This window comes from Phocoena sinus, chromosome 13 (genome assembly GCF_008692025.1).
Source record: "Phocoena sinus isolate mPhoSin1 chromosome 13, mPhoSin1.pri, whole genome shotgun sequence".
Taxonomy (NCBI): domain Eukaryota; kingdom Metazoa; phylum Chordata; class Mammalia; order Artiodactyla; family Phocoenidae; genus Phocoena; species Phocoena sinus.
Genome location: NC_045775.1, coordinates 30,424,948 through 30,441,270, shown reverse-complemented (window position 1 = coordinate 30,441,270; position 16,323 = coordinate 30,424,948). Strand labels below are relative to the sequence as shown.

The 16,323-nt window shown below is 43.4% G+C and overlaps 1 long non-coding RNA gene and 1 other non-coding gene across 3 annotated transcripts in view; both read right to left on the bottom strand.

The window, feature by feature from the left end:
- Positions 1-16,323, bottom strand: part of LOC116764422 — a 123,091-nt gene that overhangs the window by 46,820 nt on the left and 59,948 nt on the right. The window contains exons 5-6 of one of the 2 annotated variants that reach the window (XR_004352878.1): positions 9,488-9,556; positions 3,141-6,026 (exon numbers count right to left, since the gene is read on the bottom strand). The exons of the other annotated variant lie outside the window; for it this stretch is intronic. This is a non-coding gene — a long non-coding RNA (uncharacterized LOC116764422). Of the gene's footprint in view, positions 1-3,140; positions 6,027-9,487; positions 9,557-16,323 lie in introns of those variants that run through there. 2 annotated transcript variants of the gene reach the window in all.
- Positions 9,182-9,254, bottom strand: TRNAG-CCC. The gene has a single exon. It is a non-coding gene; the product is annotated as a tRNA-Gly (tRNA).

Genomic DNA, 16,323 nt, shown 5'->3' with positions numbered 1-16,323 from the left:
TAGCTTCTTTGTTAACATTCTGCCTTTACTGACTTATTTTAATGAATGTAAACTAATTTATAATAAATTTTATAGATTCACACATGACCTCAGCTTCCCTAATCATATTTTTCATATAAGGTCACATGTTCCTCAACTGGAATTTCAAAAATCTGATATCTGCAGTTGGTCATGAATTAAATATAATATGATCAAATTGTACAGCACGGCCATTAGTTGACGATAAGTTTGAGATGTGGCAGATATTATAGGAGGATAATAATAACGGCCATTATTTATTGATTGGTTACTACTTACTAGCCACCATGCTCTACATTTCATCTCATTTAATCCTTCTAACGATATGGTGAAGTGGTGTTATCCTACTTTATAGGTATGGAATCTGAGGTAAAGAAAGTGTGAGGGATTTGCTTCAAGTTCTACAACTAATAAGTAGCAGAGAGGGGGATTCAAACCCCACACTATCTGAATCCAAAGTTTGTATGTGCTGCCTGTCTATGGGAAAGCAGGGTGGCAGAGGGCTTGTGATGGCCCTGGAAGAATGAATGAAAATTGGATGTAGAAAGGAGAAAGGGAGAAATTCAAACTGAGGTTGGGACAGAGGAGTAAGGACACAGATGGAGAGCAGGGAAGACCTATCTGCTTGGGAATCAGGTTCATATTGGGACCTAGCAAGAGGTGAGGATGGAAAGTCCAATGGAGCCAAATGGGGAAGCCCTTGAAACTCCAACTGAGGACTTTCCACATGATTCATCATGGGAGAGAGAGCTCTTGGGGGTTCCCTCAGTCTTGGTTTGAGTGATGCAACCCATTCATTTCATTTCACAATCCTTTAGGCCATTTTTAAAGTGGCAACAATGATGGCAACAATGATGTTTGCAGGAAGTAAGGAGGCATGGGTGTGGAGGGAGAGAGAGTAGGGAAGAGGTAGTCAAGAAGTTATGGTGGCTTGGTAGGAATATCTGCCAGGCTAAAGGAAAATATTTTGACAAACTTATTCCCTCATTTATACCGGTTCATCTAATCTGATTCTTCTGGGACAATGTCAGGCCCTCTAAATACAGGAAAAACAGAAAGGGGAAGGAAGTGAATTCTTTAACTCCTGCAGAAAACTTTAGCTTCAGTTCTCCTGGGGGGCAGATGGTGGCCGATATTGCAATCGAGCTGAGTGGTCTGCATCCTAAGCTTGGACCTTCTTAGCTGGTCATTGCAGCTGACTTCTGTTGACAAATCAGCTGTCCCACTCTTGGGGAAGTGAGCCCCCTGAGTGGACCTGTTCATTGTGAGTCCTGTTTCAGACAAGCATTTGGTCAGGGGAATGGGGACTGATGGATTTTATTAAGGGACTCTGTGCCAGACACTTTTATATATGTTACGTCATTTGGTCCCCCCAGTAACCCTGTGAAGTGATTACTCCTCAACTACAGCTGTGGAAACAGGCCGAGAGATGGCACTGAGGGTCACGTAGCTAGAAAGCAGAGAAGGAGAGGTTTGAGCCTGGTTCTTTCTAACTCCAAGCCGAGTGCTCTGTCTCCCCCATTACTGTGGATTGTAGGTTAAAAACAAACAAATTAAGCAGCGGAGCCAGGAAGGAGAAGGAGAAGGAAATATAATAAAGGAGTTAAAAAAAAAATCTAAGAGGTTTGTCCTGTTGTTTGGATGCAAACTTAGGTTTGGACCTGCAATTTAGGATCCCAATGAACTGGTCACCATGGAGCTGAGGGCCGCTGAAAGCACTGCTCTCCTCCAGCTTTTGAGTTTTCTAGAAGGAATCTCTCTCTCAATCTGTTTGCCAGAAAATGAACCTGAAGGAATCCTCATGATGAGATGAGCTGGATTGCCATAAGGATCGCAATCCTGGAAGATTTATGTCTGTGACTTCACTATGAAAACAAAACTGTTTTCCCCAACCTGTCGGGGGGCAACAGTCAGAAGAAGAAAGTAAGGTTTACTTTTGATGAAACATGTGGTTCATAACAGAGCCTCTCTTACCAATGGGGTGATTTGTAGGTAAAATATAAAGGATTAAAAAGAAAAAGAATAAAGAAAACATAACAGAATTCCAGTTACCCCACTCCAGGACAAGGAAACAAAGGGTCAGCTTTGGCAATAAAATATGATACATTTTTGTATATTTTTTCAGCATTAAGATGCACGTCATTCTGCACTTGGAAGTTGCTTTTGTATCAGTTCACATAGGGTGGATCTATTTTTCCCTGTTGTTATAAAAACATCTCAAGACACGCATGACAAGTCTTCAGAAAATGCCGATTCCTGAGCCACTGCAGATAATTGTACATTAATATGGATTGACAGAGACTAGTTTTGATCCCAGTCTATGCCTGTCAGCATAATGCAGGGTCCAGCCCATATGTCAGGTGGGTGTAATGGCTTCTGGCAGCGTTAAGGTCCTATAGTGTGAAATCAATGGGATAATAGCGGTAGCAAAGCTGTAGACTGAAGAGTTAGGCAGTCTGGAGGTGGTAGTGCCCGGGGTAGTAGCCAAGACCCAGGCAAGAAGCAGACTTGGAGTTGAGGTCCAGTTTGGTTGGGACGAAGTAGGTACTCCATTTTCTAAAAATGGACTGCTTTGGGTCCCAGTGAGGTCTAAATTTAGTAACTGAAACCTTCACCTCTTTTTCAGCAGAAAACTTTCTGCTCTAGAGATGGTTACCAATAATCACTTACCTAACCTATTCCAACCCATTGTGGAAGCACACGTGAGTAACACACATGCTCAAGTTAGTGTGGTATGAAATAGATTGGCAGGGCCCCCTGGAAGGGTAAAACAAACACCTAAGTCATAGCATATTTTTGCCCTTCCTTCCCTGAGCTTCTGCAACAATTCACATGCATTTCCATTAGTCTATATCATGCGTTGTTTTAATTATTTGATTCTATTACTGTGAACTCTATATGGGTAGAGGCCAAGCACAGTGCCTGGTACATAGTAGATCAATAAAAAGTTGCTGGGCTTCCCTGGTGGCGCAGTGGTTGAGAGTCCGCCTTCCGATGCAGGGTACATGGGTTCGTGCCCCGGTCCGGGAGGGTCCCACATGCCGCAGAGCGGCTGGGCCCGTGAGCCATGGCCGCTGAGCCTGTGCATCCGGAGCCTGTGCTCCGCAACGGGAGAGGCCACAGCAGTGAGAGGCCCACGTACCACAAAAAAAAAAAAAGTTGCTGCTGATGAATTTAAAAATAAAAATGTGTTTATTGCAACTGGATAGAAAGCTATACCATTCAAATTTCAATCAGCTCAGTATATTCTCTTCTAGATAGACAGTGTTTTGTCATACCCTTTCCACATCCATTCAGTCCTGGCTAAATGCATGGATTAAGACTGTCCTGGCATTTTATTGTTTTATGATCATCCCTACTGTGACAGGCATGCTGCTAACAGCTTCCTTCAAGAAAGAATTTGACACTCAGCTGTGCTAAGTGCAGTTAGCTATCTGCAGAGCCTTTGCTTCCTATGCACAGCACTGGAGCTGATTTCGTGCTCCGCTGCAGCCCCCGGGCAATGACTGAGCCTTTGGGAGGAGAAGCACTAGGGCGTGGCCATTTCTGTCCAGTGTGGTCTCCCCTAATGGGCAGTATTTGTTCTGGAGTTGCTATTGGATTGGTCTGAGGCTTTTCTTGACCAGTTTTGCTTCTCTTCCCCTTTCCTTTCAGGTATCAGATCTGTATCACAGTCTAATGAAGTTCCCTGCCCAAAGCTGTCTTCTTCCTCTTTATCTTTCACAGACTTTACCCCCGAATAAATCTCTTACCCCCCTGTCTCCTGTCTCAGAGTCTGCTTCCCAGAGGACCTAAATTGACACACCTACACAATACCTCATCAGATTTATTTTCTTCCTTAAACACAGTGGAGAGATTTTATTAATTTGAATGTATAGTGTTTCCCCACCACAGCTGTAGCCCTGTTGAAGTTCCCCTCCCCACCCCTAAGAAAATCATTTATTGTCACAACAAATAAGCCTCTTCCAGATAGTGTTTGGGATCCTTGTATTGTTCACAAAAAAATCTCCTGGGGCTGGCTAAACTTGAGAATGGGGCATTCTAAGACATCACCCACACATGAGCTCTTTTGCAAGACTTTGCAAACTTGGATCACAGCCTGAAAGAAACCTGAGTGCCCCTCTGAGGGTCCAAAAGGGACCTGAACATGTTGGGAGGTGATAATGAGAGCAATCATGTTTGAATAGGTTTGTGAGGGCTCTTGGACGGGGCCCTTGAGAAGTTTAGTGCTTTTCTTCCACTTGGCATTTTGCATTTTTGGCACAAGACTTTGTTAAAGCTTGGAATGAGGTTATCACAGCTGTTTATTTTGCCAAAAAACCAACTACTGCTTCAAGTCTTATGTTCCCTCATCTCTTGTTTGCTTCTGCCTTGCCAGGGAGACTGCTCTCATGTGGCTCCTGGTAGCCCCACTGGGAGCTGACAGTGAGACTGGTGGAAGTGGGGTAAAAGATGTAGCCAAGAAAATCAAACAACCTGGGTCCTCTTATTTGTCCACTTGCTGCTCACAATCTGGCATCCTTGCAGACGCTACTGGAGCCACGCTCCTCATTATGAGGCATATCAACTACGCAGCAGACACATACTTCTCCTGTTACATAATGCCTCAATACTGGACACTGAAAATATCGAGTCCTTTGGCTGTGACTTTGTGTGCTCAACTACACTGAAAGAAGGAAAACATTAAAAAGCATCAATTCAGGCATGTTTTAATTTAATGCAGCAAGAAGATGGCTGGTGCACTGTTTCAAGGAACAGAATGTAAAATGTCGACACAGTTGACTCCCTCCTCCGGGGAGCCTTCCCTGACTTCTCCTTGGCTCCAGCCACTTCAATCATTCATCAACCCCATAGGCCCTTGGGTATGCGCCTGTATAACTCTAGTTGGTTTGTATATTTTTACGCCCTGTCTGGGAGTTGGAAGGAACTGGAGAAGACATATAGAACAATCTCTAACTGAAGCCAGGAAGCCCCTCTCATAAAGAGTAGACATGTCTTAAGCAGGTATTAAGTTCCAAAGTCAGCATGTAGGGTGAAGTCAAGTGTTGTCAGCATTACCTTTGAAAACCCCAAAATGAGAGGCACGTGGGAACAGAGGCAATGTGGGATGGAGGGAGGCAGACCCCATGTCTTTGGTCTCACTCTTACCCCAGGGCAGCAACGACCGTATAAGAGGGATGGCATGGAGAATCACCTACACTATCTAATCATTTTCCATTTGTATTTTTATCAAAGTTACAAATGTCACATTTTATCGAATCAAACTATTCTACCAGATTTTTACAGAAAAGATCAGTTCCCCCACCTACTCTTTCCTTTCCCCATCAGCAATGATTTTCAACTCAAATGACTATGTCTCCATATTTAACTCTAAATAATACACTCATATTGCTACTTCTTCATCTTTCATTTTTAGGCATTATCTGTTGACTTCCCACCATGGAAGACAGAGAATTTAATTCCTTTTCATCTTCCTTCATCATCACATGCCCATCCAGTTCTCTCACCCTCTCATTGCAATTATGTTATAATTTTGCTTAGATCGATATTCAGTGTTTACATTTTTATGTCTATGTAAACAGGATTCACAGCTGAGCCATGTAGTAAACTTATTAGTTTCCTTTCTTGAACAACTTTGTATTTTCCCTGGAGCTAATAATTATCTTTTATTTTGTCTTTTTATTTGCTTAATTTTCTATGCACTTTCACTACTGCAACCAGTAGTCAACTCTCCACCAGTTGTCCAAGTCTCCTGCCAGTATGTTCAAATACATCACAAGGGCGATCAATTTTATCCTGGAGAAATCTTCTGGAGCCTTCTGACCATTCCTATATGGTCTAGTTACCCCTCCTAGCAGGGTCACAGCTGTTGTCCTGAGTCATATTCCCTGGAAATACCATTGGTCTTTCTCCCATGTTGTTGCCATGTTGTTCTCTTCCTGTATCCCATGGTTTCCTCTTCTTCAGCTCAATCTCCCATTAGGTTGAGTGTAACTTGCTGAAACTTCCTGAGAAAGGGTGAAGAAGTACATTTTTAAAAACCTTGAACATCAAAAAGGGTCCTTATCTATTCTCAAACTTTACTGATGGTTTGAGTGTAGAATTTTGGGTTGCAAATTATTTTCTTTCAGAATTATGAAGTCATGGCTCCTCTGTTCTAACACTGCAACTAAAAAGAATGATACCATTCTAAGTTGTTTCTTTGTGTGTTTTTTCTGTGAAAGCTTGTAGAATCTTGTCTTTGTCCTGAGCATTCTGAAATTTCACAATGATTTGCACTATTATGAGTCTATTTTTATTCACTGGGCTGGGCACTTGGTGGTCTTTTCAAAATGGAAACTCATATCTTCCAACTCAGGTAAATTTTCTCGAATTATTTCTTTAATGAATTTCTCCCTTCATTTTGCCTCTTCTGTTTTTTCTGGGACTCCTATTGTTTGCATATTGGGCTCCTTAGAATAGTTTTTCTTAACTTTCAAAAACTTTTCTCTTTCCTGTTTGTCTTTTGTCTCTACTTGCTAGAAAACTTCAACTTTATCTTTCAACCCCTCTATTGAATTTTTCATTTTTGCTATCATATTTTTAATTTCTAAGAGCTCTTTTTTTCCCAGTGAATGTTCCTTTTTAATAAAGCATCCCGATCTTATTTCATGATTGAAGAATCTTATCTCCCTAAAACTACTGAATACTGTTGGGACATGCGCACGTGTGTGCACGTGCGTGCACACACATACACACACACACACACATTCTCTTCTCCCTTACAAAGTCTCCACTTCCTCTAAATTGCCTTATTTTTTTTTTTTTTTTTTTGCAATCTACGCGGGCCTCTCACTGTTGTGGCCTCTCCCGTTGCGGAGCACAGGCTCCGGACGCACAGTCTCAGCGGCCATGGCTCACGGGCCCAGCCGCTCCGCGGCATGTGGGATCTTCCTGGACCGGGGCACGAACCCGTGTCCCTGCATCGGCAGGCAGACTCTCAACCACTGCGCCACCAGGGAAGCCCTAAATTGCCTTATTTTTAAAAATTGTTTTGCTTTCCATATGAGGTTTTCTGCATATGTTTGATGATCCTTGGTTACCTTTACTATTTAAGGCACTAAAAAGTTGATTGGAAGCTTCAAAGCATGGTGGCTCTTATTAAATATTAGCTTCTTTATAGGGTGATCTGGCTGGAACCCCCAGTGTCAGTATCTTGAGGTGTTTCCTCTTGACTTGGTCAGGTTTCCGAGAGAAGACATGTCTAACCTTCCACCTGGAGGGTGAAGGCCCATCATTCGGTATTCCAATTGCTGTTTCAGAAATTCTGTAGGATAAATCGAGTTCCTTTTTCACTTTTCCACAGTTGCCCTGAGGATTCAGCTTTCTCAGGTTTACTGTCATGCCTCCAACATGTTGCTGTCTTTGTTTCTTCTCCCATTTTCCCCATCCTTGTGGTTTATGTGTATTAAAAAAAATCCAGGATTTGGAGAGGGAGTGAAAATAGATGTATGTATTCAATCCATTATCTTAACCAGAATCCATTATTTAATTGTCTTCTTTCTTCATTTTTAGCTTCACAAACAAAAATTTGGATTTATATATGTTATATACTCATAGGTTCTGTCTTCCCAGGGATTATGATGATATTTGTTGAGTATCTTACAATTTATAAATATTTTCTCACTCTTGATCTCACTTGTTTTTCACTATGACCTAGTGAGGTAGAAACTATTACTCTTTATTTATTTATTTTAAGTATGAGAAAACTAAGATTTAAAGAGGTTGAGTCCTACACAAATTCCATCAGTTGGTAAGGAGCAGAGACAAGACTCAGAACCAGATTTCCTGACTCCAGGCTTTTTTCTGGTGAACGCTTTCTGTAATCAACCTGCAAAGAAGCCTGTCTCACCAGCGGATGGCTCTGCAAGGAGATTCCCCCTGATTAATAGCTGAAACCTGTCTCCTTTAACATCTTCCCACAGGTTCTGGTTCTGCTGTCTTCAGTTACCTGGCGTAGATCTAATTTTACTTCCCCATATGAGGCCTTAATTCTTTGTATTCAGCTGTCATTGGGATATGGATCAAGGGCAGTGGAGTTGTAAAAGTTAAGGATATCTGAGTCTAGGATGTTGGGTGAGTATCAAAGCTGTCTTTGGTGATGGCAGGTAGGGTGTGAGTGTGATGCCAGAATTCTCAGAGAATGATGGTAGTAACTGATGGGAGGTCAGCAAATAACAGCAGCAAGGCAGAGCAGAGAGAACATGGTGCATCTGAATAGCCTAAAGCTCAAAGGAGGAAGAGATTTTGCCTATGGGTACATGGTAAATGTGCAAGGAGAAGACTGGAGAAGGTCATCACTGCCTCCTACACAAAGAATTAGGTTTTAAGTTTTAACCCCTCTTCCCCAAAATTAGGTTGTGAACAATCCAGATAAGACAAGGACGTGGAGGAAACAATGGGCTGTAGGTCAAAGATGTAGAAGTGTTCATCAAAAGGGAATGAGGTTTCAGTAAGGTACAGTGGAAAGAATTGGGATAAGAGTTAGTGAAAAGCAGAGCTGGGAAAACATAAGCTCAAGGCAATGCACGGATGTGTCTGTGATCTTGAGTCAATTAAAAGCACACAATTTCTCTATCCCTGACCTGCTGCTGAGGCAGTTGAGGACAATACCAAGACAGCCAGAGTCTTGCTTCTGTCTCTCCCTTCTTCCAATGGAAACATGCCTGTGGGGAAAGCCTGTGTCCTCACCTGTTGCTTGCCCTGTCTTGCCACCTGGCCCACAGCGCTTTTCCTTGTCCATCACTGCCAAAGGCACTAGGTGAAGGACTTGGCCTGAAGCCAAAGTAAATAGCAGCTGAGAGACACACAACAGTTGGTGTCTGGCTCAGATGGCTTTGGCGCCTTCTAGAGAACCCCCCTTCCCCCAAAGAAGTCTGCCCGGCTTGATGAAAACTACCACTAACATTTGTGCAGTTCTTTGGGGTTTAACAGGCACTTCCACATATAATAATCTCATTACATCTTCCCAACTATGCTGGTCATAAGTTTTATGATTCTCATTTTATTTTATTTTGTTTTTAATATTTATTTAATTTTAGCTGCTCCAGGTCTTAGTTGTGGCTTGAGGACTTCTTAGTTGCAGCATGCAGACTTTTAGTTGTGGCATGCATGGGGGATCTAGTTCCCCGGCCAGGGATTGAACCTGGGACCCCTGCATTGGGAGCTCAGAGTCTTACCCACTGGACCACCAGGGAAGACCCGATTCCCATTTTATAGATGAAGAAACTTCCAGCTCCATCCCTTAGAACTGAGTGATACTGAGTAAGTCTTTAACTCTCTCTGAACGTCAGCTTTCTTAGCAATAAAATAGGAATAAGACTTAGGACAATGTTGTTTTGAGAATTAAATAGGGTTATGTGTGTATAGAGTTTATACACAGTTATCATTCCATATATGTTCATTCTATATTTCCACTTAAATGATTTACACCAGTTCACTCAGCCAGAGAAAGGCAGATTTGGAGTCTCCATCTGCACTTGTCAGGAGCAGGTCATTCCTAAAGGAAGAGAGGAATGATTTATAAGAATGTACCTTCAGCGACTGTGATAGAGTATAAGTACAGACCCAGCAATTTTTTCCATCCCTAGGTGCATCCTTCTTTGCAATGTGAAGTTGTCATCCTTCCAATAAAAGGTGGAGTCTATCTTCCCTCCCCCTTGAATCTGGGCTGGTCTTGTGACTTGCTTCAATTAATAGAATGTGGCAGAAGTGACAATGGGCCTTTAGTGTCCATCCTCACCTTCTTGATGCTCTGTGACTCCCATGTAAGGGGGTCCAGGCTGGTATCCTTGAGGATGAGGGACAGCATGGAGAGTCCCAGTCATCCCAGGAGTTCCAGTCATCACCACTGAGGCCCCAGACACACGACTGAGGCCATCTGGAATGGTCAGCCCCCTAGTCAGCACTCCTCACTCCCTACCCCCTCACGTGCTAAATGACTGCAGCATACATGAGCCCAGGTGAGACCAGCAGAGGAACTGTCCAGTTGAGCTTGGCCCAAATTACAGGATCATGAACAAATACATAATTGTTGTTTTAGCCCACTAAATTTTAGGATAGATTGTTGAGCAGAAATGGATAACCGATACATGACTAAGGTAAGATGCTAGGATAGTGTCAATAAGTTTGCATAGATACTGAAATCAGATAGGACTTGATCAAAAGGACCCCGTGACACCATCTTTCTCTTTTAAATTATGGTTGATTCGACACCATCTGGTGGTCCTTTTGCCTAAAGATAGAACCACGAACTGATAAGTTTGTGAGGACCTATTCCTCTAATATGTATAATTATTTGGATTCATAGACACAGTAGGATTTTTGACAAAGGAGGCAAGAATATACAATGGAGAAAAGACAGTCTCTTCAATAAGTGGTGCTGGGAAAACTGGACAGCTACATGTAAAAGAATGAAATTAGAACACTCCCTAACACCATACACAAAAATAAACTCAAAATGGATTAAAGACCTAAATGTAAGGCCAGACACTATAAGTCTCTTAGGGGAGAACATAGGCAGAACACTCTATGACATAAATCACAGCAAGATCCTTTTTGACCCACCTCCTAGAGAAATGGAAATAAAAACAAAAATAAATAAATGGGACCTAATGAAACTTCAAAGCTTTTGCACAGCAAAGGAAACCATAAAGAAGACCAAAAGACAACCCTCAGAATGGGAGAAAATATTTGCAAATGAAGCAACTGACAAAGGATTAATCTCCAAAATTTACAAGCAGCTCATGCAGCTCAATATCAAAAAAACAAACAACCCAATCCAAAAATGGGCAGAAGACCTAAACAGACATTTCTCCAAAGAAGATATACAGACTGCCAACAAACACATGAAAGGATGCTCAACATCACTAATCATCAGAGAAATGCAAATCAAAACTACAATGAGATATCATCTCACACCAGTCAGAATGGCCATCATCAAAAAATCTAGAAACAATAAATGCTGGAGAGGGTGTGCAGAAAAGGGAACCCTCTTGTACTGTTGGTGGGAGTGTAAATTGATACTGCCACTACGGAGAACAGTATGGAGGTTCCTTAAAAAACTAAAAATAGAACTACCATATGACCCAGCAATCCCACTACTGGGCATATACCCTGAGAAAACCATAATTCAAAAAGAGTCATGTACCACAGTGTTCATTGCAACTCTATTTACAATTGCCAGGACATGGGAAGCAACCTAATTGTCCATCGACAGATGAATGGATAAAGAAGATGTGGCACATATATACAATGGAATGTTACTCAGCCATAAAAGGAAACGAAATTGAGTTATTTGTAGTGAGGTGGATGGACCTAGAGTCTGTCATACAGAGTGAAGTAAGTCAGAAAGAGAAAAACAAATACCGTATGCTAACACATATATATGGAATCTAAAAAAAAAAAAAAGAAAGAAATGGTTGTGAAGAACCTAGGGGTAGGACAGGAATAAAGACATATACGTAGAGAATGGACTTGAGGACACAGGGAAGGGGAAGGGGAAGCTGGGACGAAGTGGGAGAGTGGCATGGATTTATATATACTACCAAATGTAAAATAGATAGCTAGTGGGAAGCAGCTGCATAGCACAGGGAGATCAGCTCGGTGCTTTGTGACCGCCTGGAGGGGTGGGATAGGGAGGGTGGGAGGGAGGGAGATACAAGAGGGAAGAGATATGGGAACATATGTATATGTATAACTGATTCACTTTGTTATACAGCAGAAACTAACACACCATTGTAAAGCAATTATACTCCAATAAAGATGTTAAAAAAAAGAAAAAAAATAGACATAGTAGGAGCTTACATACAGGGGGCTCAAGCTCAGAGTCTCACTGATTCCTACCTCATCTTTATGACCAATAAAGGACCAGAACTTTTATTTCTGATAGAAGGTCTCAGGAATATTCCCAACATCATGCTGGGAGTCCACAGTCAAGCTTGGGACCAAATCTCTCAGTCCTTGACCTCCATCACTCCGTTTGGCCATGTGGAGAGAACAGGGTTATCTCATCACATCCAATCAGTTTTTCAGAGACCTCTAAATTGTTCTGGAGCAAATAATGCTTAGGAAAGGGGATACAGAAGCAGGAAGGATGGAAACAAGATATTTCAGGGTAGGCTGAACTGACTACTGCAGACCTGACCCTGTCTGGGTCAACATCTCAGAAGAACTGTGGTCTGAAGGGGCTCAGACAATCCCTGAAGAACTTCACAACCAATGTGAAGTGTCCGAAGCTACCTGCTCTTCTCTGAGCAGGGAAAGCCACTGGGTACTTCTCAGACCCCCGGTAGTTCTGATCTTGGACTTCCTCATCGGTGGGGGGAAAAGACTGAAGTGACTTCATGCAGTGGAGACCCGACCACGTTCTCCCTGCAGGCCAAAAAGATGCTGGCTTTAGAGAAATTAATCCATGGGCCAATGGGAAAATGCTAGTAAAATATTCACACATATATCCACTTGTCCTTAAGCACAGTGAGATTAGTAACGGGGGTCACAAGTCACTTGTGAAGTGTAAGGGGCGCAGGTTGCTGTGTAGATTCTAAGCTTCCTCCCAGTGGCTAAGATCCGTTTTTGTTAGGTCTCTCTCACCCTCCCATCCTGTTCTCTTGGCCAACAGCAGAGATAAGGCAAAGGAGTCGGGACAGCAGAAATGGCTGTTTGTTTCTGAGCTCTGCTTTTTCTGCACAGTCCCATTGCCTATGAGGGCAGGCAGGAGAAAGGGAGGGGCGGCAGGCTGGGGGCGCCCCTTGCTCAGAGCTGTGGTGTGCAGCCCCCCTATCCAGCCCACAGGCAGTCAGCAGAACTTATGGGGACTCCAGAGGAAAGCACACCTGCTGGAAAGGTCACCAGGAATAAGGAAATCTGGCTCCAGTACTGAAAGGCTGCGTGAATTTCGGCAGATTAATAAATTAATATATTTGTCTCAATTTACAATATGCTTTCAAAAGTAGTTTTGAATTAATCCTCCCAAGCCTGCTGTGACATATGTGACAAACGACGTTGTTACTATCTAAGATGAAGAAGCTGAGGTTCAGGGAGGCAAAGTAATTTGCCCAAAGAGAATCTGCTGTCTCCAACTCCCTCTGTCTTTCCTACCACCCCTTATACATGAAGTTCTCTGAGTCTGAGCTGCATCACCATTGAAATAATGACAGTTTGGGGGCTTCCCTGGTGGCGCAGTGGTTGAGAGTCCACCTGCCGATGCAGGGGACACGGGTTCGTGCCCCGGTCTGGGAAGATGCCACATGCCGCGGAGCGCCTGGGCCCGTGAGCCATGGCCGCTGAGCCTGTGCGTCCGGAGCCTGTGCTCCACAACGGGAGAGGCCACAGCAGTGAGAGGCCCGTGTACCGCAAAAAAAAAATAATAATAATGACAATTTTACTGGGCACTTTCTCTGTGTGAGGTAAGCACGCTACCGTGTTATCTCATTTAATCCTTAAAATAACCTATGGGCAGGAGCTACTTTATCCCTGTTTACAGATGAGAGAATTGGAGCTTAGAGAGATCAGAAACCCACCCCAGCCAAAGCCCACATTCTTAGCCACCTTTCTGTATAAGTTCCCATCCATAATTGGAATGATTTTTCCCACCCACTGACCTCACCAGGTAACACTGAAGACAAAATTAGATGATAGATGTGAAAACGCTTTTTGAAAGTTAAACGTGTGTGGCATAAAATAAGGAAAAATTAAAATCTCAACTCCTGCAGATCTTATACTGTAACAAAGCCCAAACTAACTCCCAAGAAACTGACACAACCACAAGTCCTCGCTGACATAAAGTGGCAGAGCTGGCTGCAAAAAGAAGTCACAAAGGGAAGATGCAGGAGCTGAGAAGCACCAGTCCTGGCGGACTTCCTGAAAGAGGTGACTTTTGCTTAAGTTCTCTGCAATAATGCAGGCACAGAATGTAAGAGAGGAGAGGCCAGCAGGGCCAGCAGAAACACTGGCCAGCAGGGCCAGGCTGCCCTGTCCCCAGGAAGGTAGGCAGGAGTCCAGGCAGGGATGGAGATCCTGATAGGAGTGAGTGGAAGGGAGCAATGCTCTTGATGCCACAGCAATGAGTGTGTGTACGTGTCTCTGTGTGTGTGTGACAGTCAGGGCCACTCCCCCCCACCCTCGGCAGTGTCACGCACAATAGCTCCCACGTTATCTTAAACACAGACCCAAACTCATCTGCTGAGCACTTCTTGCTGCCACAGCCTTCGATCCCCCGCAAAATCGAAATACACTCTGATATTGGTGCACACTCGTGCTCTCACTTGCGGGCCTTTTCCATGGACTTTTATGTCTCTGTTTACTTTGTGTGTTTCGTGAGTGGCTCATGCCTTTAAAGGAAATGCACCAACCTCGGCCTGTCATTATGGCCCTTTGCTGGCCACTGGCTGCACTCAGCCCGCTCCTGGGACGGGTAAGCCTGGACTTTTAATTTGCTGTGACAGGAGATAATTGCTGCTTGAGTTTCCACCTCTGAAAATAAACCAGGGTGGTGCTTCCCGGCTAGGAATCCACAGAGGCAAGCTCACCCCTGGAGCCTGTGCCAGTGGAGGCTTAGTCAGGGCTAGAATGGCTGGTCTCAATGTCCCTCACCCCTTTCCTTTTCTGGATTTCAGAACGTACAATTAGTGTTTTCTTTAAGAGCTCAAGATGGCAAATTTAAGAAAGTTCAGGGAGACTTTCTGATATCGTATGCAAGAATTCCAGAGGTGGGATTCTGTGAAATCTCAGACTCTGGGGATACTAACCTTTCCACTCAGGCCTAATCCCCAGTTACAGCTCTGTTCAAGTTCAAGCACATCATAGTCAGCCCACCAGGGCTGTACTCCATGCCTTTTTCCTTCTTTTTTAAAATACACCATGCATAGGAATATCTCGGTCCCACCAATCAAAGCACTCAGAATTGCAAGTCAGGTCATGCGTTTTTGATTAATGGGCAAGACACTTCTCACCTCTAAAATGAAGTAGCTAGAGAGGACGTTCTAAGGTTCCTTCCAGCTCAGGGATCCACTTACCTTGAACTCCATTCCCCGACTTGTTTCACTATGACCAACCTGTGCAAGGTACTGCGAAGCCTGAGTGGGTCATACAAGTTCATAAGGTAAAAAGATGTCTGGGGATCGTACATTTCAGCCATGGCTTAGCACTAACATAATACAGAAGGAGAACTAAAGGTGGGGAAGCTCGGAGTGGTCGAGAAGAATGAATCCATGAGGACCCTGCCCCATGTGCACGGTGCCCTGTAAAAGGTCCCTCCTGTGCTCCAGGTCTCTGTTCAAATACTGTCCCTCTCCCTCTACTCATTAGCTGTGTGACCTTGGGAAAATTACTTAGCCTCTCTTAGTGTCCCCATCTATAACATGGGAAAGATAACAGACCCGCCTCATTGAGCTGTCCTGAGGTTTAAGGCAGATCTCATAAGTGTGGTGGCCATTTGTGCATCACTAACAATGCTCGCCTTCCTCCTTTTGGGTACATGGTCAAACAGCATTTCCCTGTCCTTTGAAGTCAGACTTAACCATGGGACTTGGTTTGGCCAATGAAATGAGAGCAGAAGTATTCTGTGTTGCTCTATGCAGAAGCATTTAATAGCCAATGTAAGACACAATTGTGCTCCCTTCTTGCCATGGCAACCAGCAATGTCATAGATCGAACAGGTAGAAGCTCTTTTATTCTAGGTCAGCATATGAAGAAATGTGGAGCAGAGCCCCCCAGCCAACTGCAGTAGACATTTAATGAGACTGAGAAGTAAATTTTTACTTGCTACTAAGATTTTGGGATTGTTTGTTACCATAGCATAAACTAGCTACTAGATTACCCTGACTATAACAATATATATGAAGCAACTAACATAGCCCGTAGAACGTAGTAACGTCATAATAAATGATAGTTCCCATCATGATTCTTACAGCAAAGGCCAGGACTACTATTTTTGGAAGCAACCACACAGAATCTAACACAGTTCTGAGCAAATGCTTGTACACACTTTTGTAGTGAAAGAGAAAGAATTCAAAAATCATTGGAGGCTATCAGAACCTGGGGAAACGTTGTATCCAAGAAAACAGAAACCCCTTCCAGCAACCAGAGAGGGAGTATCACTATTTGGTGCAGGTGTAGAGTCAAATCATTATGTACTTGGGTTTTCACCAACCAGAAGGCAGGTGGTAGAACAACTGGTTTCTGTCCCCACTTCAATGAAGTTATTTCTGAGGCATAAGCCTAATGCATCCTCTGCTCAGAGTAACAGCTAACAGATGCTGGGGACTT